The 26,625-nt window shown below is 43.3% G+C and overlaps 1 protein-coding gene across 4 annotated transcripts in view; it reads right to left on the bottom strand.

The window, feature by feature from the left end:
• Positions 1 to 26,625, bottom strand: part of PDE1C (phosphodiesterase 1C) — a 442,200-nt gene that overhangs the window by 414,812 nt on the left and 763 nt on the right. The gene's annotated exons all lie outside the window — the stretch shown is intronic.

Genomic DNA, 26,625 nt, shown 5'->3' with positions numbered 1-26,625 from the left:
TGTTGGGGAGGGGAACATCCCCTGGGTAGTAGTCACATATTGCACGCTCCACAACCTCTGAGAGAAGAAGGGAGAGACGTTCCCCCCTGGGTGCGGGGTGGGGCAGAGGCTGGCTGGGAGGCCAGGGCCCACCCTTTCCCCTCTAACAGGAAAGAACTCGTATCAATGCCATTGGGGGAGAAGGGGTAAGAGTGTAAGCAGAGAAGGGGGTGTGAGCAGCAGACACACCTACACCTGGGCAGTGCTGTCCCCGGGAGTGGGTGCTGCCTCAAGCATGCGGACATGCCCGTGTGCAGTACTCTAGAGTCTGTCTGTCTTTCGGTCTTTGTCCCCAGCCTCCTTCTAGTGGTGGCTTGTGGCAGAATAGGAGGAGGGTGTCTGAAGTGTGTCCAGCCTCCCCAGAGCCTGAGAGCAGGAGCCCAGGGGTGCTCTGATGCAGCCTCCTGTGGCTGTGTGGCCCAGACTGGTGCTGCACATGAATCAATGTGCACAGACTGCAGCGCGATTCCCCCCGCCGAGAAGGCTGAGCGAGGAGCATGCCCCCACCCCACACTGCCCGCCACTTCCACCCTGTGTGTCATGTGCCTGAAATCACTCACCTGCTGTTCTCTCCACAGCCTCAGAGGAAGCCTGGGACACATCCAGGCCATGGGGTGCTGGCTCCAGGGTCACTGAGGTCACGGAGCTGCCTACATCAAGGTCCTCCTCCTCACCAGTGGGCAACAATGGGCGTCTCCAGCCCCAAGTCGACCATCAGGGGTAGGGAAAGGGCTGTACTGCCCCTGGATGCAGTGCAGATCTTGGTAATAGGGGTAGGAGTGTGGTTCTGCCTCTGAGGAGGAACTGAACTCCCTTGCCCTGTTGTAATCCTGGAAAAGCTCTTTAACTTGCATCCAGACCTGCTCCTGGGTCCAGATGTGGCCCTTGGTTGCCAGGCTATCGGCCATGCGGCTGTAGATACCGGCATTGTGCCATCAGGAGCAGAGATCCTGGAGGTTTTTCTCCTTGCCCCGTACTCAATGAGGGCCAGGATCTCTGCCCCAGCCAAGGATGGTTCACACCTCTCACCACCTGGCAGGCTCCTGGGAGCCATTAGACTACTCCCTGGGAGCGGGAAAGGACTCTTAAGGGGCTCAAGGGTCAGCTATGGTGTCCAGATGATGTGCTGTGGCAGCAGCAGCGTGGTTGGAGGCCCAGGCTTTGCTCTTTTGCGTTAATGCAGTTTTTCTTTATTGTGAAACTGGACATATTACAATGGGCATCATCAGCAACCTCTATACTTAAGTTTACTACATTGTTCCTAGGTCATCTTGTTGCACAAACAGTCCAAGCTCTCAAGAGGATGCATGTTATGCTATCGCTCTGTGTTTGGCCATCAGCTCCCAGAGCGTTCAATTTTAAGGGCTCGTTGATATGAGCAGAGCCCTTGAAGCTTCACTGCAATGAAACTGGGCTTAATAAGCACTATGCCAGTTGTTTTCATGAGAACCAATTATACATTGTTTCCCTTCCATTTCTATTTCAGCCTGGGATTCCCTGGGCCCATAGGGAACTAACAGGGATTATAAAAATAGCATTTCAGAGGGTATTCCTCCTAGTGTGGCTTTCCCCTCCATAAGAAGTTCCTCTTTTTGAGGAAAGGGAAACTGAGAGGGTTCCCCTTTCCTGCTCCTTTTTATAAAGATGGCTTTAAACTTCTTTACAGAAAAGGCTCCTGTATTTTGTTTTTATCTGTTTGAAATATTTGAAAGACAAGGCCATCATGTCATAATTAGGGATGTAAGCAACTAGTAAAGTAGTTGACTACCCAATAACAATATGCTTATCAGGTAGCCATAAAATCCTAGAACACTAGAACTGGGAGGGACCTCGAGAGGTCATCAAGTCCAGTCCCCTACCCAAGCACTGTCCAGACCATCCCTGATAGATGTCTATCTAACCTGCTCTTAAATATCTCCAGCTCTTAAATATCTCCAGAGATGGAAATTCCACAACCTCCCTAGGCAATTTATTCCAGTGTTTAATCACCCTGACAGTTAGGAAGTTTTTCCTAATGTCCAACCTAAACCTCCCTTGCTGTAGTTTAAGCCCATTGCTTCTTGTTCTATCCTCAGAGGTCAAGGAGAACATTTTGTCTCCCTCCTCCTTGTGACACCCTTTTAAATACTTGAAAGCCACTATCATGTTTCCTTTCAGTCTTCTCTTTTCTAAACTAAACAAGCCCAGTTCTTTCAGTGTTCCCTCGTAGGTCATGTTCTCTAGACCTTTAATCATTCTTGTTGCTCTTCTCTTGACCTTCTCCAATTCTCCACATCTTTCTTGAAATGTGGTGCTCAGAACTGGGCACCATACTCCAACTGAGGCCTAATCAGCACAGAGTAGAACAGAAGAATGACTTCTCATGTCATTCTCACAACACTCCTGTTAATGCATCTCAGAATCATGTTTGCTTTTTTTTTTTTTTGCAATAGCATCACACTGTTGACTCTCATTTAGCTTGTGGTCTACTATGACCCCTTTCCGCTGTCCTCGTTGCTAGACAGTCGCTTCCCATTCTGTATGTGTGAAACTGAATGTTCCTTCATAAGTGGAGTACTTTGCATTTGTCCTTATTAAACTTCACCCTATTTACCTCAGACCATTTCTCTAGTTTGTCCAGATCATTTTGAATTATGACCCTATCCTCCAAAGCACTTGCAACTCCTCCCATTTGGTATCATCTAAAAACTTAATAAGCATTTGCTCTATGCCAATATCTAAATCATTGAAGATAATGAACAGAACCGGTCCCAAAACAGACCCCTGAGGAACCCCACTTGTTATGCCCTTCCAGCAGGATTATGAACCATTAATAACTACTCTTTGAGAACGGTTATCCAACCAGTTATGCACCTACCTTATAGTAGCCCCATCAAAGTTGTATTTGCCTAGTTTATTGATAAGAAGATCATGCAAGACTGTATCAAATGCTTTACTAAAGTCTAGGTATACCACATCCACCACTACTCCCCTTATCCACAAGACTCATTATCCTATCAAAGAAGGCTATCAGATTGGTTTGACACAATTTGTTCTTTACATATCCATGCTGGCTATTATCTATCACCTTATTTTCTTACAGATGAATTCCTTAATTACTTGCTCCATTATCTTTCCTGGTTAAACTGACTGGTCTGTAGTTTCCTGGGTTGTTCTTATTTCCCATTTTATAGATGGGCACTATGTTTGCCCTTTTCCAGCCTTCTGGAATCTCTCCCAACTTCCATGACTTTTCAAAGATGATAGCTAAAGGCTCAGATACCTCCTCTATCAGCTCTTTGAATATTCTAGGACGCATTTCATCAGGCCCTGGTGACCTGCAGACATCTAACTTTTCTAAGTAATTTTTAGCTTGTTCTTCTTTTATTTTATCTTCTAAACCTATCTCCTTCCCACTAGCATCCACTATGTTAGGCATTCCTTCATCATCAGACTTCTTGGTAGAGACCGAAGCAAAGAAGTCATAAAGCACCTCTGCCATTTCCAAGTTTCCTGTTATTGTTTCTCCCTCTTCACTCCTCCTACCCTGTCCTTGGTCTTCCTCTTGCTTCTTGTGACGGGGTGAGGCAACCCCGCACTAAAATGACCCCCGCCCCCCAGCGAGGCTGGGAAAAGCGGCGCGGCTGGTCTCGCCGCTGCCGAGGACACGTCCAGTGGGGTAACCAGAACGCGCCGCTCGGCAGGCAGTCGAGCTGGCGTAACCCCGAGCAGCGGGGGGGGGGGGGTGACAGGGTGAGGCACAGTCAGCCGGGGGCACAGTCAGCGGGGCAGCCGGGACACGCCGCCTGGCTAGCGGCTCCACGGACGCAGTCCGGGGTACCGCGGGGGAAGGACCCCCCGCGCTATGGTCAGCAGGGGTAATGGTGAAGGAACGCCACCCCACCAGCCTTGGGGCGGGCGGCCCCGCAGACGCCCCCAGCCAGCCCAATTCGCCGCAGCTGCTGGAGGCAAGGAGGATGCTGGGGGTGAGGGGAAACAGCTGGGGAGGAGAAGCCAGAACCGCGGGTGAGCACAGGTGTGGGTGCTCTGGAGGGGCGGGGGCGGCACCTTCCCCAGGTATAAAGCCAGCAGAAGCAGAAGCAGAAGAGGAGGGCGAGGAGGAGGACGCTGGAGGAAGGGACTGAGCGGCACGAGGAGGCAGCAGGACAAGCTGGCTGGTGAGCGGACGAGCGAGGGTGTGGGGAAGCAGCCCAGGGCGGGTGTACTGGAGCCCGAGGGTTGATGCCTTGCGGCTCCATGCCCCATCAGCCAGGTTGGGGGAGAGGAGAGCATCTCCCCCGCCTTAGGGCCCTGGGCTGGGGTCTGGAGAGAGGGAGGGCCTGGACCCCCCTCACCTCCTCGCTCATGGGATCGCCTGGGCAACCGACGAGAGGGCCGACCCGGCGCCGCGTCACAGAGACTGGGACCTTCCGGAGCGGCAACCGGCGTAGCGTGGCGGCCCAGGGCGGGGTGGGCCTATGGACCCCGTAACACTACTAATAAGTCTTGTTACCCTTCATGTCTCTAGCTAGTTTGAGCTTATTTTATGCCTTTGCCTTTCTAATCTTGCCTCTGCATATTTGTATTGTTTGCTTATACTCATCCTTTGTAATTTGTCCTAGTTTCCACTTTTTATATGACTCCTTTTTTATTTTGAGATCATGCAAGATCTCCTCATTAAGCCAAGGCGGTCTTTTGCCATACTTTCTATCTTTCCTACACAGCAGAATCGCTTGCTTTTGAGCCCTTAATAATTTCCCTTTGAAAAACTGCCAACTCTCCTCAGTTGTTTTTCCTCTTAGTCTTGCTTCCCATGGGACCTTACCTACCAGCTCTCTGAGTTTATTAAAATCTGCCTTCCTAAAATTGTCTCTATTTTGCTGCTCTCCCTTCTACCATTCCTTAGACTCATGAACTCTATCATTTCATGATCACTTTCACCCTAACTGCCTTTCATTTTCAAATTCTCAACCAGTTCCTCACTATTTGTTAAAATCAAATCTAGAATAGCTTCCCCCAGAAGCTTTTTCAACCTTCTGAAATAAAAAATTGTCTTCAATGCAGTTCAAGAACTTATTATGTGTTAGTTTCCCAACAACTATCCAAACATATGAAGTCCCCCATCACCACCAAATCCTGTGGTTTGGAAGATTTTGTTAGTGGTTTAGAAAAAAAACATCATCCACCTCTTCTGCCTGGGTAGGTGGTCTGTAGTAGACCCCCAACAGGACATCCCTCTTGTTTCTTATCCCTTTTAACCTAACCCAGAGACTCTCAATATGTCTGCCTCCTATGTCCGTCTTCACCTCAGTCCAAGTGTGTACATTTTTAATATATAAGGGAACACCTCCTTCCTGTTTACCCCACCTATACTTCCTGAATAAGCTGTACCCTTCTATACCAATATTCCAATCGTGTGTGTATTATCCCATCAAGTCTCAGTGATATCAATGTTGTCATAGTTGTTTATTTATTAGCATTTCAAGTTCTTCCCGCTTATTACCCATACTTCTTGCATTTGTATATAGGCATCTAAGATACTGATTTGATTTTGCCTCCCAGTTCTGCCTAGTCCCTTCTTTTTCTCTGCTATTATAGCCTATGTTCCCTCCCATTTCCAACTCAACTCCCAGGTTTCCATGTTTTTCACTTACCTGTGGGCTTTGGTCACCTGCCCCCATCAAACCTCCTCACTAGGTTAGCCAGTCTGCATCCAAATACGGTCTTCTCCTTCTTTGAAAGGTGAACCCCATATCTGCTTAGCAAGCCTTCATGGTCGAGGAAGCCAAAGCTCTCCTGGCAACTACTCAAGGGACTACTCAACTAATCACTTCCTCCCCCCACCTCCGCTGCCTCTATCAGAGGCAGTGAAGGGGGCGGAAGCAGCAGGAGCCAGTGCTGGGGGGGGGGGGGGGAAGCAGGTTTAAAAGCCGGTTACCCCCAGCACCGTCTCCATGGGGGGTAGGGGAGGCAAAGTTGCAGTGGGGGACCAGGTGCGAGCCAGGAATCAGCTGATTCTTGGCTCACGCCTGCTCCCCCTCTGTGCTTCTGCCTCTTACAAGTAGTAAGAGTCCAGTGGCACTGCAGTTTTCCCCTTATTGACTAATTGAGTCATCAATGGAAATTTCATCGACTAGCTGATTAAACGAAATTTAACATAGTCACAACATCGTCCAGCCATGCCCTCTGAACCAGTCTGTTCTAACCAGATCCAATTGCAAAATCCCAGGGGCTGCTAAGCCCTCTGGGACTGATCACTGTTTCTAGCTCTGCATCTCCCAGGAGCACTCCCTAGCTGCAGACCCCATGCTTGACACCCTTCTTGGGTACCTACCATCAGGCCACCTAGCTCCAGTACCACTTCCCCTGCCTTCCTGAGCACCCTAGTTGCTCAGCTGCATTCTCCTAGAGTCCTTCATAGCTGTGACAGCTATGGTTTCCTACTTAACCCAGTTAAGGACGATGAAGGCACATACATTCCTTTAGTAGGCCTAACCACAGATACTTTTACTCTTAGACAACACTAAAATGCTACCCGTTTCTGGGAAATCAGATCTTCAGTCTGATCTCACCACCCCTGCTAGACATGAATTTGGTCCAAGTTCTTTAGAGAAGACAGAGCCCCATCTGCATCCTCTCAGTCCAGCTAATCTTTTGTCTCTGTAGATGAAATAGTTTCCTTGGCTTAGAAAACCTACAAGTGGACTAAGCTCAGCTGCACAAAGGCACTTTTAGTGAGGAATACGATTGTCCACATGGAAAGTTAGTACTGCACTGTAAATCTGCACCATAGCTTTTTTTCCCACTAGCTTCCCATGTAGACAAACTCTTAAACCCACATGATATAACGTAGTTTACACACACCCCAAATACTGAAGTGAGACACTGTAGTGCTGCAGCGTAGACACTATCTACCCCAAGAGCAGGGTTTCTCCCATTGGCATAGGTACTCCACCTTCCTGAGAGGCAAGAGCTAAGTTAACGGGAGAGTTCTGTATACAGAGGGGATTAAGTCCATTTCACTGCATTGCTCAGGGATGTGGATTTTTCGTAGCCCTGAGTGACATGGCTATACTAATCTGATTTCCTAGTGTAATCCAGGCCTTAGGAATTTGCCCTATAAAGTCTAAATAGTGTAACTCAATTTAATGTATGTTGTAAGAAATCAAAACAGATGAGTGAAGCAAGAAAACTAACCAAAAGGTGTAAGAGGTAGGCCACCTCTTTAAATTTGATTGGTTGACCCATTGACCTTTTTCTAACTCGTTGGGGTCCAATTCTCTACTTGCCATGCATTCTGTATTGTGTGTGCTTCTAAAATCAGCATGCAATTCACTAAATCTCTCTCACACGGGGAAGCAGGCCTACAAATCTTAACTCCCACCACTTCACGTGAAGCTGAAAGTAGTACTCCATTAGCTCACATTAGTAGCAGGCATCATAGCCTCTGTATGGGTCACAGCGCAACATGCCTTATGATCCCAATATCTGGACATGACAGCACAAGCAAATTCCCATCTGATGCAATGTAGGAAGCAATATACCCCTGAGGTGGGAATATTTAGCTATACACATAGCCCTACATATTCCCTTTATGTCAGTTCTAAACAAAAAAAGAATCCCTCAATTCATTCAGAATGCCCCTTTCCCCCCAAACCTAGGAGCATTAGATCAAACTGGAACAATGGATTTCCCCAAGCCTTCTGAAGTCAAGGATCTCTTTTGTTTTTGTTTTTTTTCCTGTTAATCACACCCTTCTTATAATTTGTTTTATACCTGCACTGGGGGGAAAAAACCCATGTACCTCGTACATCCTGCCTACCCACTTGCAAGCTGTCAGACATCTCAGTTTGAGACTCTTTAAAGATGCTAATGTCTGTCTGTTCATACGAATCCTGATTTTGCTCCCAGTGATGCCAATGGAATTTTTGGCAATCACTTCAACTGGAATAGAGACAAGCCCAAATGAAACACAGAATTTAGTAACAAAAAATAGAATCGAATGAAAGAAAATAACTTGCTGTGTTTGCTTTTTACTCCCATTTTAGTTTTCAGATTATTATTATTGTTTACATTCACCCTTTAACAGTTGTCATCTAGTGAATAAGGCCTCCTGAAATCATCAGCAGTTGTCTGAGGGTGGGAATTTACAAGTTATTAGCATTCTTTAGCTCTGATCTTTTAACTGGTGCTTCTGCAGTGCCAGAAGCGCACACACAAACCTAAGCACCAGTGTCTGCCTACTCTAATTTTGTTGGAGCAAATCATATCACTAAAAGCTTTTCTACCTTTTGATATCTAATATGGAAAGAATGCAGATGAATAAAGTAACCATGGAATGATTTTTTTTTATTTGAACTGAAAAAGAAAGACCACCAGAGATTCCTAGAAAGGTAACGAAAAGGGGTCAAGATGAGTCCTGCCACTTGCCTCATTACAAGACTCGTAATTGGGTTTCCCACTAGGTCCTGAAATATATTGTTACAGAATGCACACACACAACATAGATTGAAAGGAAAGGAAAAGCTAAGAGCTAAACTCAAGAGAGAGCAGTAGGCACAAAGATTTCATAAAGAGAAGGTGAAATAGGGAAATCCAGTTAGAAAGCTAGATTTGTAATTGAACCAACCAAAACTTCTGTAGCACAAACCAGTATACGTTTACACAGAGTTGGGTTCCTTTGTTGGAGTTCACTAAGAGTTGGCCATTAAAATAAGTGTGTCTGGACACACACACTCTCTCTCTCTATGTATTTTCAAACTATCATTCCTTTTGTTCCTGATTTTAGTATCCACCTGATGCCATTATGTTTCTTAAAAAAATTAAAATAGTATTTGATGTGTCTGTTCTCCCATAATAGGTATTCTATATTTAATCTTCCTAGTTCAAAAGCTCCCTTACCCCTGCATTATAGATAGAAGTAATCAAAGGCTAGAGTTATAAAGGTATTTAAGTGCCTAAAAATGGGATTTTCAAAAGGGACTATGTGGGTTTGGCGCACAAAGTTAAAAACTTTCTAAAGATACAAAGCTTATTTATTAAACACAGCAAATACAAGTGACTGAACATAACATGTAAACACACAATCAGATGGGAATACATCCCTAAGGTTCCATTTAAACATCAGTGTTGAGGTGGAAAGAGATAATTATGACTGTATACTGTCAGTGTAAGAAAGTGATGCCCGGTAAAGCAAAGGACTCGAATTAGCGCGTGCACTTGAGAGGGAAAGCATGCAAGCAGAGCATGCACATCAATGACAAGATAAGTCAGTTTTCAGAATTTCACTGTAAAAAGGACTTACTTCAGTTAAATGGCATGATGAATTCTAATTAATAGAAAGCATTAGACTGAAACAAAAGGCAAAAATATCACTACAAAATAAACAGAATCTCATATTGAGAACCATTTACTCTGATAATTCTGTCACATTGACAGCAGCAACTGAATTGCAGCTCTCTGTGGTGCTGTAATTGACATCCTCAGTGCTCACACACGCAGTTTCAAGAACAATTAAACTCTCTGCATTAGCCATAGAGATGCGACAATGCCAACGAGCACCTAAGAACGACAATTAATTGTTGGCACTTGTGAGATTAAAAAAAAAAGGCTAGAGTATGCTAGTACCATGGGCTTACTGAGATGTTATGGTGTCTGTGTGGCTCTGGGATAACACCATCTGACACAGATTCAGATGCAAGTTACACCTGTGACTAATTTAAGTGAAGCCTACTTAAAACACTTAACAGCTGCTGGAGCCTGATGGTCCCACTGAGTACGTGTCTTTGCATTGCTAGACAGTGCTACTGGATCCACTCACTCCTGAGCAAGCTTAATTAGGGAAATAGTGAAATATGCATTTTAGGATTCTCCAAACACATCCCCTCCCATAGCCAAACACTATAAAGCTGGATGTGCCTGGATGGCTTTCTATATTTTGGGCCCAATTCTCCTCTCGTTTACACTTGTGAGAATCAGGAGTAACTCCTTTTAAGTCAATGGAGTAACAGAAGTTTAAACCAATTTAAGTGAGACGGTTTGTATTACTTCACCCAGATAAGCTATACTAGTTATTAAAAAAACCAACCATCAACCATAAGGATTATCAGGAGCCAATGTGTCTTGGCTACAGTGGCATTATTTTATTAAATAAATTGGTCTGAACAAAGGATACCTATTAGCTATGTTTATTTAGGATTTCAAAAGCACTCAGCATTTGACCCACTTCTGCTTCCTTTACAGTCAGTCACTTATTTCCGTGGGAGCAAAACTGACTTACACGGCTGTGCTTTTGAAAATCCTTTGGAAACGAGGGTTCCCATGAGTCAGAGTAAGAAGTCCTCCAGCTCTACATTATCTCAAAATAAAGGCTTGTAGTGTAGACGCGTGCTGTGTTATTTTTAAATAAATCAGTTATTCCAAAATAACGCAGCTGTGTAGACACAGCCAAAGTGAGGTGGAACTTGGGAATACATAAGACAAATCAGACTCCAGAAAGGGATAAGGTAGTCTGGAAAGGTTCAGAGCTACTGAGCTAGATGGCCATACATTGGCAGAAGTGTAGTGAATAGAGACCACAGAAAACCACTCTACTGAAGAGTTCTTTGTAAGGTTCTCTCTCACACAACCAGAATTTGGTCCAATGAAAGATATTAACTCACACACCTGGTCTCTTTAAAACACTTTATACAAGTGAGTTTGCAAAAGCCTTCAGAGAGCTTATGAGTAAAGTATACATCCCAATGCCATCTACTGGGGCATGACAGAACTGCTCCTATGTAGAAGTCTTCATTAGAAGACTTATATAACTTAAAACTAATGTAAACATGGCATTGTAAGATTTTTATGATTTTTTTTCTTAATTACTCCTCATATTCAATTTGCTCTGTTTACAAATAACTATAGGTTTTCTTCATCCCCTTACCCAAGCCACCAGACCTGCAAATGCTATCTGTGTTTTTCCTTTTTGCATATCACCACCACTATTAAAAATTCTGCAGGCCAAATTATCTCCTCAATTATCAGGGTTGCACAAATATGAGGACATAATTAGGCCTGCAAGAGCTTTAATTGTGATGATGATGTGCAAGGAGGAAGGAACACAGTTTGATATTCAGTTCAAGGGCTCACAGTTCGAAAACTAAGTCAACTAAGAAAAAAAATTATATGGAGTCACCAAGATACAACCAAACTTTAGAACCCACAAACATGCTATTTTTAAAGAGAGTCTTTTTTTGTGTAGAATTATACTTCAAGGATTAGTCAAGCCACAGTATTCAGTTCAAATTCCATTGATTCTTTACAGTACGTGGAGATCTGGATTATTAATAAAGTTCATTGCTGGGTGCGGGGGAGGAAGTATAACCCAAACTATTAAAAAGTGAGAGATTTTTCATCTGTTCACTACCTTTTCAGCTGTTTCAACAATGCAAACAAACAGCCCACTCCCCCCCCCCCCATTATGTACATTGTCTCACTTATAAAAATTGGAGAGAGTTCTTATAATTTCCTCACTCCCGCAGCAGCAGTCCAGAGCCCAGAGACCTTTTAAGTCACTGGGCCCTGAGGCCAAAAGTGACTAGTAGCCCCGGGGGGAGGGGGTCAGTGTTTTATGGAGAGCCACCCAGAGAAACAGGGAGGAGATATGAGGGTCACCCCATTTAGCAACTGCTACTTTGGTGGGGTATTAGGAAGTAGTGCACCTTCTGAATGCTACCAAGAGTCACCTACGTCTCGAGCAACTGCCCAGCTGTGGCTCTTCCCACAGCCAATTAAATGAAGCCCTGATCCTGCAGCTGACCATGAATGAGTGCACTTAAGTAAAGCCCAATTGACTTTAAATTCATGTGTGCACACTCAATTGCAGGATCATGTCCTGGAGACAAAATTGTCTGTTGGTAATCAATACATTCTGAAAAAGCTGGATACTGTAGTGAAAAACTGTGATTACCAACTGCAGGATCCACACAGGTGGAGGTACTAAGTACGTATTAGTATTATCCTGTAGGTTAGAGGGATATTTTTCCTGTAAATACTTTTCCTACACTATATTTCCAAAGAGGTCTTGTTTCTTGCATTATTTTAACAAGGCTTAACATTCTTCTACTGGAACTGCTCTGCTGTTACTTTATGTTTGCCTCTGTGGCACATTTAACATTCACAGTCTATGTATTCTGGAGCATGATGGCTTAGTATTTGTTTTATCTAAGCAAAACTCATTTGCACAATGTTAGTTGTGAAAAGTAAATACTTAAAAGGGGAAGAAGAAAATCTAGTGGAAGTTGTATGGCAGTTACTGTTTCCATGCATCTTTGGAAACCCAGTAGTATTAGCATTCTACCAGCATTTCAGACCCAGAAAGGAAAGACTACACAATGAAAATGGAAACTGGTAAACAGCATCTGACTTGAAAGAATTGCAAAAACGTAAGAAATCTGCAGATGACATTGATACCAGTGTTCAGTGTTCCCTGTAAGCTAAGAGCTTGGGTAGCTAATCAGGAGAGATTAAAATGCCATTCATCTGATTAGCAGACCGCCCAGAGCTGGCATCTTGTGTTTCTCCAAGTGGTGCACATCCGCACATGTCTTGGTGCAAATAACAAAATTTATTCCACACATAGATGGAAAAGAAATAGATGGAACATTGCCAACAAGTCCCCTCTCTCACAGGTATACATCAGCTATAGTGCTACTGAAGTCAGTAGAGCTACACTGACTTAAAACTAATGGAAGTTAAGACTCAGAGCCAGCATTCCTTGTATATGGTTCATCTTACATTTACCTCTTGCTAACATGGTCTGCTTGGGGAAACTCTGATGCTGGAAGAGTAAAGGAACGGTAAGAAAGAATTAAAGTTGCACTGGATGAGTACTTGTTTATCTGCTAGGTGCATACCATTTGATGGCCTATATCACTGCTTAACCAATCAGTCTAAATTGTAGAGGAAGAAAATCTGAAATGAATAGAAATAAGAAATGGCATCATATAGTAGTAGCAAACAACTAAACACCATGATCCACTTAATGGAGAAGGATGATGTTTGCAGTCTTCCTTGGGGAGATTTTCAGTGGAATGATTACAGCTGCTATGACAACAAGGGGGAGGATGTGATGTCACATAATGATCCAAGTGACTGCAGTCACAGTGTCCCAGCACACAGCTCTAGTTGCCAGCTGGAAATCCAATAGAGACCTTATTAAGTGCATCTGTTCAGTAATTACTACAACTTTCCACTCATCACACTTTCAACTTTAAGAACAGCCAGATCATAGGCTCCAGGCACTGATGTAATACCAGGTGTCAAATTCTGACTCCTGAATATCTCAAGTTGGTAGCTATTAGAAAGCCAGGGTCAGGTTACAGTGGAACTATTAAATATAATCTATGTCACTGGAGAGAGAAGCTAGGAAAAATCAACACAATTGTTTATTAATTCTTGGAAATGAGCTATGGAAATTAATATGGCTGATAGGCTTCATCCTGTGTGATTTAAATCGCTTCAATGATAGGTCAGATTATTTTCTAAATTACTCTGGCTCCACACTGGTATACATTTTTGAGGCCAGATTCTCAGCCAGTGTAAAGCATTGTAGCTCTTGACCTCACTGGAGCTATACTGTTTCACATCTCCTGACTTGAGTGGTGTTACTTCAAATTCACATTGGGGAAAAGAAAAGTGTTATTCAATAGTCTTTTATTAATCTACACATTGCTACAGAGCCATTAAACATGCATTAATACCACACAAGAAAAACAGTTTAATTAGCAGAGCATAAGAATTTAAGAAAAAAATAGTTCTGACAGAACAAATCCCAAAAGACAATTCAATTTAAAAGCTCTCTCTCCTAGACTCCAACTCTATTGGAGTCTAAATAAACTTTAATACAAAAATCAACCACTTTCTATCTTTTGATTTCATACTATATATTTTAGAAATGTGTCTGTCTGTGAGTCTGTTTGTTCAAGAACTTTTCCTAAATTATATGAGCTAGGCCCACCAAATTTGGTAGGCAGCTTCATCTTATCATAACTTAAAGCAAAGTCAGGGTTTGGTTGTGCCAGGTTAATGGGATGTGCCTAGAATTCAATTGTTTCTCAGAAAATGGAAAGGAAGGGGGCCTATCAAGAGAAAGATATACTTCAGAATGACCACCAGGGGGCAGCAAGTGACTAGAAATGGGGACCAGGACAGCTGTAACCCCAAAGAGCCAGCAGAAGGTAAGATTGGAGAAAGGGACACCTATCCACTCTTTATTTCAGATAGTTTGTCTGTCTGTCTGTCCCCCAGTTGTGCCCATGGGAGCTGCAGCAGCCACGGACAGGCACTTCTGACCTGGCCCCAAGCTGCTGCAGTGAAAGAGGGCTGGAGTTGTCCTTTGTAATTTTTAAATATCTGTAAAAGTTCTCTTAATACTAGGGATGTTAAAATGCATTTATTTTTGTAAACATGTAACCTCCACCTTACGCTCCCCGCTGCTGCCGTGGAAGGCAGCAGTTCAGAGCAGAAGCCAATACACCCAGGAAAGTGGCTTAAAAAGTAGAGGCAGCAGTGTAGGGAGGGGAAGCAGTCACCTCAACGGGAACCAGTACACTCAGGGAGCCAGCTTAAAAGCCAGCTCCTGCCTCTCCCCCCACCCCCCAGCACTGCTGTATCTTATAGAAAAGCAACAGGGAGGCTGCGTGTAACCGTGAGGATTAACTGATGAGCCGAGGCTCATCAGTTAACCGTGTACATGTTCACATCCCTACTTAAGACTACAGACCTTATGTAGTTATTTTACAGCTCAATGGATTTAATGAGACTAGTGTTTATGAAGGGCAAAACAACAAGATCATTTTGTTAGGCAGACACTAAGTATTAACTGTTTGATTGGTAGTGAGTTTAGCACCTTCTGCTGGCTAAAACTTGCAGCTGTTACTCAGCTTAAAGGCTCACTGATCCCTGGATAAAGCTTAGTAAACACGACCTGCAGAAGGAATCTTCTCTCCCGCAGGGCTGGAAAGCATGAGAGCAGCCTGTCACTCTGCTCCCCAGTGCAATGCCATACATAAAGGACGCTGAGACAACCCCATTGTCATGCCCCAGAACAACCCACCTCTGTGTCAGAGACAGTCAGATTGGTGCACTGCTCCAAGGTTCATACACATGTAAATGCCACGTGCTTCCTCTCTGCATCCTCTCCATAAAGAAATATGGCCCAGTGGTTGGAATGCTAGTCTGGGACTTGGGTGATACGGGCTCAATTGTCCACTCCATCACAGACTTCCTGTGGAATGCTGGGCAAGTGAGTTAGCCTGGTCTGTACCTCGGTTCCCCATGTGAAAAAGTGGAGAGAATAGCACTTCCCTACCTCACAGAGGTGTTGTAAGAATACGTATTTTAAAGACTATAAAGGTGCTCTATTGAAGAGTGACTCACCAGCAGACATACCCCCTCAAGGCTGGGCCCAGCACTATAGAACCTTCCCCTTGGTGGCCTTTTTCCGATAGCTATTCAGGCCCAGTGGGGATTTCATTCTTCTAGCCACTTGGCCTTCCACTGAGATCATGTTGTCTCACCCCTTCCAAGGTCCCAGATAAAATTTCCAACAACACTATTCGTCATCCATAACATCTCTCTCCCCACTCACTCCTCACCTCATCCCACCAGCTGCTCTTCAATCCCACTCTTTCAGAGTTAGCAGGCTCCTGGGTTTCTCCCCAACAGAGTTAAAAAATATCCAAACTAAACTACACTGAAGTTTAAACACTACTGCTTGCCCTGGGTCTCATTTTAATGCCTCTGGATTCTCTTCTGGAACACTGAGCCATTGGGCTACATACCTAGAACTTTGTCTCTGTTCTAGGGCCCATCACAGCAGTAGCTTCTTCCTGTCGCTTCCCCATACTTCCCCTCGCAGAAAGCGGGAGTCTTAGACCAATGACTATCAACCAGCCTAGTTTTACCATAGGTTGCATAAAAAGTACTAATGAAGTTGGTATAATTATGAATTTCATACATGCAATGACTTATTTATACACTATACTGTATGCTGAAATGTAAGCACTATATCTTCCAGTTGGTTTATTTTACAATTATGTGGCAAAACAAAACTAAAAGAAAGTAAGCAACTTTTCAGTAATAGCGTGCTGTGACTGTTGCATGTTTGTCTGATTTTGTAAAAGTAGCTTTTAAGTGAGCTGGAATTGGGGGGGTATGCAAGACCCCTCTCTGCTAGACCCCCACCCCTCACTCTGCTCCTGCACCCCCTCCACACTCCCACCCTCCAGCCTGCTCCTCCTCCTACCCAGACCCCACACTCCCAGCCCGCTCCTGCATCCTAAATCCTGCTCAGACCCTACATCCCCCCAAAAAACTACTAGATTCAGGCCCCAGAAGAGTTAATGCAGCCCTGTGAGTAACCCCTGAGCCTCACCTCTTACTCACCTAACCACCCCCATGGGGCTAGAGTTTGAAAGATCTGTGAGTGGGTTTTTCTCCCTTGTGTGTGGCCCCCCAATTGATTTTTCGGTAGGTCAGTGGCCTCTGACCCAAAAAAGATTCCCCACCCCGCTATTGAGTCTTTTCTAATAAAGCTTATGTAAGGCTCCACTCTTTAAAGTGTTGAGCACACTGAAGAAACAGTCCATCAAATCCCAATGAAATTCCTTTCTCCTTCATAGATTCCCAAAGCCAAGAGGGACCATTTTGATGATCTAGCCTGACCTTTATACAGAGATTCCCCCAAAATAATTTCCTAAAGCGTGTCTTTTAGAAAAATCTTCAAGCTGAATTTTAAAATTGCCCATGATGCAAGATTCACCATGACTTTTGAGAAATTGTTCCAACCGGCAATTACGCTCACTGTTACAATTTTACTCTTCTATACTGGATGTGTGACATCACACCCTATATTCTTTATGGAAATATGTTTATGAACAGGATTATGCCTAACTTGAATATGTTTTTTACAAACAATTTCTTGTAACATATTGAAAAGCTTGTAATCAACTGAATATGTATACTCCATTTGCATTCATGTACCATTTCTCTAGCTGAAATTTAAAATATTGACTGCGGGTTTATTATCAATGTGTTCACATTGGTAAAGCTTATTCTAACATATCAGGAACAACAACGAACAAGCCAGACACAGAGGTAATAAACCATTAGCAAGAGACAATTGAGTGGGAGAGAACTGCTTCCCTGTGGACATGCTACAAAGGCATGTGTCCATGTCAGTTGATGGTGGAATCCATCTTGAATTTTGTACTTTTCCATAGAAGTGTTACAGAATCAAACAATGGCTTCCTCCTCTAGGGAAATGTTAAATAAGGCAAGGAAAGTAAACAATGATGGTCTTCAGTGGCATTACAGACTGCCTCTCCGATCCCATGGGATACATGGAAACAAAAACTTGAAATGAAAGGACTGTAACAAGAGGGTGGAGGAGACCTGCTAGCCTCAGGTCAGAAAGCATAACTCTGGCCTGAGAAGGACTCTCTGAAATAAGAACCAGGATGAGAAATTATGATTTGTAACTATAAGAGGGGTAGCCGTGTTAGTCTGAATCTGCATAAACAACGAGAAGTCCTGTGGCACCTTAAAGACTAACAGATTTATTGGAGCATAAGCTTTCATGGACAAAGATCCACTTTGTCAGATGCATCTGATGAAGTTGATCTTTGTCCATGAAAGTTTATGCTCTGATAAATCTGTTAGTCTATAAGGTGCCACAGGATTTCTCATTGTTTATGATTTGTAACAAGTTCTCTTAAGTGTATTAAGACTTAGCTGGCATATTTTGTTTCATTTTGTTTGGTAATTTACTTTGATCTGCCTTCTATCTCTTATGACCCACTTAAATCCTACTTTTTATGATTAATAAAATCACTTTTGTTTATTAATAAACCCAATGTAAATAGCTGTTATCAATGCGGGGGAGGGGGAAAACTGTGCATCTCTCGCTTTCATCAATAAAGGGAGTGAACAAGTTATGAGTTTGTTCTGTATAGACATTACACGAGCAAGACGGATTCCTCTGGAGTTTTGTTCCCACTGGGGCTGTGCACCTGGGTGCTGTGACAAATCCCTTTGACTGAACCTTCCCAAAACTGTGTTGTTTTCAATGTCTGTGTTGTTTTGCTGGAGAGCTGTGACCCCAACTCTGGGGGAGACCAGTGGTTCTGGCCTAGCGGGACAGGTGGTGGGGTGCCCCAGCAGGCAAGTAGAAGGGCTTAGTGATATATTCAGTACATCACCTGACAGTCACAAGAGAATCTCTCTGACTGAACCCTTCCCAGGTTGATGTTATACTATGCTCTGCAAGATTGAAGAACGCATTGCCAAATGTTTGTTCCCCATGCAGGAACAATGACAAAAAACATTTAAAAAGCAAATTGTAACAGCAGTTCATGTTGTCTAATACTGCATCAGGGTGTAATTCACCACTATATAAAGGAAGGGTGGGAAAATTCCAGCCTGCAGGCTGGATCCAATCCACGGAGTTAGTCCGCAGGCCTCCACCTCAATATTTACTTGTGCTTCTGCAGGTATCAGATCACTGCAGCTGTCATTGGCCACAGCTCAACGTTTGTGGCCAATGCTAATGGCAGAAAGCGGCATCCTGGCCCATGCGGCTTCCTGCTGCTCCCATTGGCCAAAAACGACAATCTGCAGTCAATTAGAACTGCGATCGTCCGATACCTGCAGAAGTGCACGTAAACATAGCAGTGGACTAACCCTGGCAGGCTGCCATTTTTTTTTTTTAATTACCAACCCCTGATGTAGACGGCCAGCACAAGTCAACACCTCACCCACATAAATTCTGATCACTCAAGGGACATGGAAGTGAAGCACAGTTCATGCATAGCAAACAGACACACCAGACAGGATTGAATCTGGCTTTGTAATTTGGAAACACAGTTAATAGCAAACTTATACCTTTTTAGATTGTTAGAGAGACAAGGTAGATGAAGCAACAGCTTTTATTGGACCAATTTCTGCTGGGGAGAGAAACAAGCTTTGGAGCTTACATAGAGCTCCTTTTCAAGTCTGGTAAAATCTGGGAAGCTAGAAAGCTTCTCTCTCTCACCAACAGAAATTGGTCCAATGATAGAGAATATCTCATCCACAACAATACATTTAGGCTACATCTACATTGCAGGCTTTTTCCACAAGAACGGCCATTCTTGTGCAAAAACTTGCCGAGTGTCTACACTGCACGTGCGTTCTTGTGCAAGTAAATTTACAGTAAGGCATTGGAACAGAGGGCTTCTTGTGCAAGAGGTATTCCTCTCCCCACGAGCAATAAGCCCTCTTGAGCAAGAGCTCTTGCACAAAAAGGCAGTGTGGACAGGCAACGGGTTCTTGCGCAAGAAACCGTGATGGCTAAAATGGCCATCAGAGCTTTCTTGCGCAAGGGAGTGTCCACACTGCAATGGACGCGCTCTTGCACAAAAGCACATGGCAGTGTGGATGCACTCTTGCGCAAGACGGTTCTTGCGCAAAAAGCCTGCAGTGTAGACATAGCCTTATTGTCAGTTCCTCCTCCCTACCCCACACACCCACACACACACACAATATTTGTCTTTCCTTTCTTTATCTCATATGTATCTGTATTGGCTTCAGAAATATATTGACAAATTAGTTAATTAAATAATTAAAATAAATATATAACTTTGTATATATAGCTAAATTAGTATCACATCATTGTGCTTAAAATTCACTGTTCTACTGATTCAGGTGGCAAGATATTTGATGATGAACATGACAATTACAAATATCAGTTCTTCTCCATCAGAAAAGAGCGGTAAGCAAAACTATTTTAGTTGTATCAATTGGAACAATGAATGAAGCAGAAAAAAAAGTACTTCCCCTTTCAGCTAGAAGCATAAAAAGAGGGTTTTTTTAATTTCATAAAAACAGCTTAGTACTGGTGAAACATGCTGACTGAAGTCCCCACAGACTGAAGTGTTCTATCTGCAGAAAAGAAACAACACATGCATATGCAAGTGGAGCTTTCTTAATACTATCTGCAATGTAGAGTTCAGACCTGACTTAGAAGGACTACTTCCAGAGATGAAAATGTCCTTCAGGCTCCTTGACTTCTCTGCCAATAGTGGTACCAATTACTGTTTTTCCTGACTTTGGACGCCTAGTTACTAGAAAATGGACTGAGCCCAACAAATGCATTTCACCCTGGTCTCTGAAGCGTGAGCATTCTATTTCACAACAGTCCACAGAAGGAAAATATCTGAAAAATCCACTACATTAGGCTAAGATGTAGTTAATAGGACCATTGTTAGCTCTTAATTGGAAAGAGCAGTGCTGATTCCAGGTGTTGCCCTAAAGCTCTAACATGGCTCTTTAAAGAGAAGTAGTATGTGCTAGCAGCACATAGAAATGGGGAGGAGGGGCAAGGTAAAGCATGTTGACTGCAAAAGATGTTTTCCCACCAGCAGTACTTGTAAGCTGTTGCAGATGATCAAGGGAGTCCCTGGAGTTTGCAGTGTACTTCTTAAGAAGCTGAAGGGAATCCCATTGTGACAATCGTGAAAAAATGCAACCTCATTATATGAAAGATACATTTGGACTCCTCCTCTTTCCCCGTGGGTTTCAATGTGATATTATCATTCCCTTGTGTCCCCCACCCCGAAAGACTAAAGAAAAGATGCTCCTGAGAATGTGTGGGCAATACTTGTTATTTCCTGTACGTAAAGAGCAACTATGCACTGTCACTCAGATTTAACATAGAATGAAAGTCAAGAGAGGAAAAAAGAACAAAAGTAAAGCTTCTGTAAAAAAGTAGTTGCAGGCTGCATCTGATCAGATTACAAAATGGCAGCTGCCATCAGAAGAATTCCTAAAAATGTAAAAAGTTACAGTACACCAAAATCATAACTGTTATCTAGCTATATACACACAGACCATAGTACTGACAGTTGCTAATATAGAGACAGTCTTTCAATTGAACAGCAAAACAAATAATACAAATGTCATATCTTTCTAACTCACTTGATGCATGATTGTCCACACCCATCTTTGAATAAAAGTCTGAGCCATACATGTCAGCTAGTTTGACTACTGGGGCATCTGCTGAGAACCTATCACGTGAAAATGTCAGAGAAATACAGAATCGTTTTCCTCTAACAAGGAAATTTAAGGGTAAAGCGGATTTCCTTATTTTAATAAAGCTACTCTCTCACACTCTGATTCACTGTAAGACTTCTACCTACAACTTCTCCAGCCCCACTCCCACTTGGGGTCATGTGAGAGATTTAAATAACTAGTGCACACATCTTCACAAGTCACAACATTTATATAACCAAAGCACAAGATAGATTACCAAGGTAAATTTGTGCAGTGACGTAATAAAGTACATCGTGTCTGTGCATGCACTTCATAAGTACGCGTCCCTCGTTATCAAGACTTAAAATTAAACACCAAAATGGGGTTCAGTCATTGAATCACAAACTTTGAGGACAGATAGGAAACAGAACTTACAAATAAATACTGATCAGAGACTGAAACTACCATTGATCAAAATCACCTGGACACAAAGCTCACATTTATTTTAAATGGAGCTCTGATGCAGAGTGATGGTGGTGTCCTTTATAATGACAGTGGGACTCTAAAGAATCTTTGCTACAAGATCCACAGTGTTATGAATTAAACCCATTTGTTTCAGGTCAGTGTTCCCCCTTCTCATACCTAAACAATAGTGTGTTTCAGTAGAACACCCAACTAATTCAGTTAATTCTAATTAGAATTATATTTATAACAATAAATTAATTGGATTCATGTGGCTAGGACACTTAAGTTATTCAAGCACTTCTGGATATGAAAAGAAAGGGGTTAAAATTAACTTTAATTCAGCTAACTCTAAATCACAGAAAAATGATTAACAAAGAAGGAAAATATAATCTTGTTGACATCTGTGTTTTACCATCTTCTCAAGATGAAGGACAGTGGGTCTGATGCTTTGTTTCCTTGCATGTTTAGTTCAGTCAGTTATACCAGGCAAGGTAGATATGAAACACTGGCATTCTGATAGACTAGAGTTTTATGCTCACTATGTACCAAAGTGACAAGACAGGGTGCAAGGCAAGAAACGGGCATCATGTTTTTATCATAGCTAGATTTTTAAACCTTCAGAAATAAACACATCCGAGTGCAAATGAATGGGGAAAATTGGCTACAGAGAATTTATCTTTTTGGAAGAATCCAAATCTAATAGCACCACTCTATGCAAAAACTTCATACGCTGTGAAATGTCCAGATGGCGAGAGGAGTGAAACCAAAGTGATAGAAGCTTTAGATTCTGATAAACCGTGTGTTCTAATACAGGCAGTCCCCGGGTTACGTACAAGACAGGGACTGTAGGTTTGTTCTTAAGTTGAATTTGTATGTAAGTCGGAACTTACATATTTGGTACATATTTGGGGGGGGGGGGGGGGGCGGGGAGCTGGAGTTAGGTGGAAAAGACCCTGATTCTCATACAACTTCCTTATTCTAAGAAAAAACACATACTGTTTTGATATGAAGGTTTTTTTGGTTGATATTTTAATTAAAAATTGATCATAAGTTTCAGTGTTTCATGCTATATCCAAATCTTCCTTTTGGGGTACCTGAAAGATCCCAGTTATTCATTTAATAGTCAGAATCTTTGTTTTTTATAACTAAAAAAAGTTTATTCAATGCATTACTGTTCCAAATAGAATTTGCTACAGATGGTTCAGTGAAATGGGTATTAAGTGTAATCAATAATCATTGGAGAGCACAGTGAAATATTGATACAATCAAAGCTGCTGTTGTATTCTGCTGAACAGAAAATGGAAATCCCTTCCTGTGAAGTGTGTGAGAGAATTTAATTTTAAAGAAAAATTCTGTGTTGGGAACAGGAGTTTAGCCACAGGTGGGTCCTCATTGTCCACTCACCCACTTTGCAACCAGACCCATCCCCTCGGGGCTTACCCTGCTCCGCTCCAGCCAGGGTGTGGGGTTGGGGCTTATCCCCTCTTCCCTTCTGTCCTGCTCCTCCCCATTCTTGCCCACCCACACCACTGGGTAATTTTTCAGCTTCACCTCTGCCAGGCTGGAAGGGACTTGTTAATTTCACGTGACGCTAACAAGATACTTGCAGCTCTAGTGCTGAAGAAGGAAAGAGCTGTTGCTCCCAAGGTGGGGACTGTAACACAATGGGTCTCACTGCCTGCTGCTCCTTCTGTTCCCTAGGAAATTAATTTTTCCGCTCTGGAGTGCCCCCTTTTGGCTGGTGTCTAGTTCCCCCCAGCAGACCCGCGTCCTCTGCGGTGAGAAAAGCTGCTCCGCGTCTCCCTGGTCTGCTGGGGGGAGGGGTGGCTAGCTCCGCGTCTCCCTGGTCTGCTGGGGCGGCAACAGTGGGGGAGGCACCCCGCACTAGCTGCAGCCCCCCCCCACCTCCGTTTGTAACTAGGGATCTGACGTAAGTCAGATTGATGTAACCCAGGGACTGCCTGTATGTAGCCTGATCCTACCACTCTTATGACTGGGCAGACTTTTTATCCTTCATGGTCCTATTGAAATCAAGGGACTTGATTCAGAAGCCCACTATGGTCCCTTTGCATAACTCCATTAGTGCAAAGGGACCTGTTCACAGGGCAGAGTCGCTGCCACAGCACTTCCTTCCGGTTGCACTGGGAATTAGTTCATACCTGCCCACCCGACACCTCTCTCTAGCTGGTGTCCCCCCATGTCAATTCCAGCCCCCAGTGTCCTCTTCAGGATACTGCCCTTGGCAGTGCCCACAATTGTTGTGTCTCATCCCCCTTCCAGGGGGGTGTTTATCAGTCTCTGCACTCTGGGGTTCTCCCCTCCCAGGGAATCCCCAATTCCCCAGTACCCACCTTGCCTCAGTGACCCTCTGCCAGTCTTCATCTAGCCCCTGCCTCAGGGGTAAACATCAGCCTGTAATGGCCACTCACCATTGGCAAGGGGATGTGGACCTGCTGCCTTTTCCTAGCCTGGGTGCCCCCCTGGTATCCTCAATGCCTTGCTTCAGGCCCTGCAGCCTGGGAGTAGGGTCAGGCCAGAGCTCCCCAGCCCTGCCAGCCTTTCCCCAGCACTGCTCTATCTCAGGAAGCCCCCACCTTCCCTGGCAGCCAGGTACCTCCTACTCCCCAGCAAGGCTACATCTACACTGCGGGCTTCTTGAGCAACAACTGTTTGCTCTTGCGCAAGAGATGTGCTTTTGCACAAAAGCATCCATGGCAGTGTGGACAGTCTCTTGCGCAAGAAAGCTCTGATGGCCATTTTAGCCATAGGGCTTTCTTGCACAAGAAACCTCTATTGCCCGTCCATACTGCCTTCTTGCGCAAGAGGGCTTATTCCTCGTGAGGAGAGGAATACCTCTTGCACAAGAAGCCCTCTGTTCCCACACTTTATTGTAAATTGACTTGTATAAGAACGTGCGTGCAGTGTAGACACTCGGCACGTTTTTGCGCAAGAACAGCTGTTCTTGAGCAAGAAGCCTGCAATGTAGATGTAGCCCAAGAGAGTCTCTTCCTTCCGCACTTCCGGAGCCCTTATTAATACAGCCCGGGTTGGGCCCTATTTGGCAATATCAGCCTCAGCTGTAGGCTTTGCTCTCAGCCCACTGCCAGGGCTGGGTTTTAGCCTTAAAAGGGCCAGTGTGGGGCAGATGTCCCATTACAGAACCATAAACTCAATTTAAGTGGCTACTCAGGAAGTCTCCACCTAGTGGTGAGTATTACTCCTCACAGCCCCAGTCATAACAGCTGTTGCCAGGAGAAAGGAGCAAAGCCAGAGTCTCTGTTTTCCTAATATTCCCTGTAGGAAGGTGAAAATTACAGCAGCCTTGAGCTTGCTCTAATTAACACTGTGGTATGACCAGCACAAGAATGATGGAGCCATAAACAGTTGCATGAATGCTTGGACCCTAAAAAAACAGTTGTGGGGAAAAGGCATTTTGCCAACCTCCCCTGCACTACACAGCTATCTTCAGTATCAAGCCCAAACCCTTCTCCAAAAGAAGCTACCATAAGACTAATTGTAAATCATCATTAAGCAAACAGGCACACAATAAGTCAGCTCCCTGCTGGAGGACAGCAATTAGATGCATAGACTGATTAAAATATAGATAACATCATATCATTTTCCACAGCATTCCATCTCAGCACAGGCTGCTTTCTGCCTCATATTGTTACTATATTAGTGCCTGATCCTCCAAGAGTACTGAGTTCCCGCAATTCTTTTAACCCCAACAGAAGTTGTGGGAATCACTAAGATTCTTTGAAAACCTCATTTGAAATACCAAGGCAGAATTCTCTTCCCATTAAGGAAGAAATATTAATGTTAAGCCCATTTTTCATAGTTTTTAGTTGGCATACGACCACTAAGAAATAGTCACATTCTTCAGTATAGAAACTTGTAGATAGATGATCACTCACGAATCCTTTGGATGCTAGTAATTTTAGGAAGCATGTTTGCAAAATTATCACAAATATATACATCAAATCAATGCACATTTGTCAAACCACCCAGATCCTTTCAAAATATATATATATTCTATGTCTATGTACTGCAGTGTACGATAGCATGCAAATGGTTAGCTGTTTTCCTTGGCTATCCCATATGCAGAAATCTTGAGAAAAAAAATCTGAGAGAACATGACAACTGCCTTAAAAAAATCCAAGAAGTTGGGATTATAAATACAGGTCCTTTGATGCAAAATCTAGTTCTCTAACTGAAATAGTAATAACAGACAAATAGCCAAAACAGAAATCTTGTTGGTTATAAGCATGTATTAATAAAATTGAGCGCATACACAAATGTTTTGATCCCTAGCCGAACGTCCAGTCCTTCCTAGGCCCAAAAAGGAATGGGACCATGGGAACCAATAGGACTTTATAAAGGGAATCTTGATGAAATTTTTAGCTACAGAGGCTACCAACCCTCCATACTAAAGCAAAATAAAAATGACGCATAGTATTTGTGTTGTAGCTTTCCTCTTCAAAGTGCTGTATGAACATTAACATATTGTGATATGAAAATATTCTCCAACAGCATATTCTAACTTTTAAAACCTAAACTTTCTGTGAGAGTTATTTAAAGTTGTAAAAGACATTACACACAAGACAAAGGCACAGAAAATGAGAGGGGGAAGTTTTCACATCCAACAAAAAGTTTGCATCCATCATTAGTGAATGAAAATCTGCACTCAGTTACACCAATGTAAATCCTGAATAAATGCCACTCACTTCAGTTGTGCAAGACAAGAGAATCTGAGTCAATTTCTAAAAGATAGACATAAAATGATAGTTTCTTTCATGCAGATTATGCAAAAGTCACTCTTGGGTTACAAAGAAAAATAAAACCAGCATTATAGCTTGTTTTCTTTTTGAGATATACAGGGATTTGCATAAAACAGCCCAGTAAGGTGTAAAATTTTGAAAGAACAGCCTTTTCAGATTAGTCAGAGGGCCTAACCTTTACACAGTAAGCCTCCCCCCAAAAAAACAAAACAAAAACAAAAACTGCAGACACCTGTAGCTTTGAGAAGGCTCACTTTGTCTCCCTCGCCAAGCACCAACTCCATTCCTCATCCAAACAATTGCAACAGGAATA

Source organism: Pelodiscus sinensis, chromosome 2 (assembly GCF_049634645.1).
Source record: "Pelodiscus sinensis isolate JC-2024 chromosome 2, ASM4963464v1, whole genome shotgun sequence".
Classification (NCBI taxonomy): Eukaryota; Metazoa; Chordata; order Testudines; family Trionychidae; genus Pelodiscus; species Pelodiscus sinensis.
Note: the sequence above shows the minus strand (reverse complement) of the source record. Positions and strands in the feature narration are given on the sequence as shown.